Source organism: Phaenicophaeus curvirostris, chromosome 1 (genome assembly GCF_032191515.1).
Source record: "Phaenicophaeus curvirostris isolate KB17595 chromosome 1, BPBGC_Pcur_1.0, whole genome shotgun sequence".
Classification (NCBI taxonomy): Eukaryota; Metazoa; Chordata; class Aves; order Cuculiformes; family Cuculidae; genus Phaenicophaeus; species Phaenicophaeus curvirostris.
In genome coordinates, this window is record NC_091392.1 from 166,861,917 (window position 1) to 166,862,701 (window position 785).

General features: G+C 60.9%; 1 protein-coding gene across 3 annotated transcripts in view; it reads right to left on the reverse strand.

Moving 5' to 3' along the window:
- The window catches only part of PIBF1 (progesterone immunomodulatory binding factor 1), a 113,875-nt gene extending 113,138 nt beyond the window's left edge, over nucleotides 1–737 (reverse strand). For all 3 annotated transcript variants that reach the window (XM_069880315.1, XM_069880308.1, XM_069880324.1), the window contains exon 1: nucleotides 706–737. The gene's annotated coding sequence lies outside the window, so the exon portion shown is untranslated. The remainder of the gene's footprint in view (nucleotides 1–705) is intronic.
- Between the last annotated feature and the right edge of the window lie 48 nt (nucleotides 738–785).

Sequence of the window (785 nt, forward strand, 5' to 3'; positions counted from 1 at the left end):
CAGTACCTGAAAGGGGCCTAAAAGAAAGCTGGGGAGTGACAAAGGCTTGTAATGATGGACTAGGGGCTACAGGTATAAACTGGAGAGAGGCAGATTTAGGCTAGACACAAGGAGGACTTTCTTCACTGTGGGAGTGGTGAAGCACTGGCCCAGGCTGCCCAGGGAAGTTGTGGCTGCCCCATCCCTGGAGGTGTTCAAGGACAGCTTGGATGGGGCCTTCGGCAGCCTGATCTAGTGGGGTATCCTTGCCCGTGGCAAGGGAGATGGAACTGTATGGTCTTTAAGGTCCCTTCCACTCCAAACTATTCTATGACTCTTTCTCCAGGGATGGGGCATCCACGGCTTCCCTGGGCAGCCCGCGCCAGTGCCTCACCACCCTTACAGGGAAGAATTTCTTTCTAAAGCCTAACTTAAATCCCCCCTCTTTCAGTTTAAAACCATTCCCCCTCATTCCATCCCCGCACCCCTCGATGCAGAGCCCCCCCCACTCGATACAGAACTCCTCCCCTGCTTTCCCACAGCCCCTCCAGACACTGCAAGGTCCCTATAAGGTCTCCTCGGAGCCTTCCCTCCTCCAGGGTGAACAACCCCATATCTCCCTCAGCCAGCCCTCTGCAGCCCTCCTCGGGACCCGCTCCAACAACTCCCTACCCCCCCCCAACCCCATCCTTACCCCCGCGCCGCCCGCCGAGCTCCCCGCTTTACCTCCGCCGGCGGCCACGCTGGCGCGCGCGCGCGCGCTGCCTCCCGCCTCCCGGCGGGGCGGGGCCGGGCGGGGCCATCCC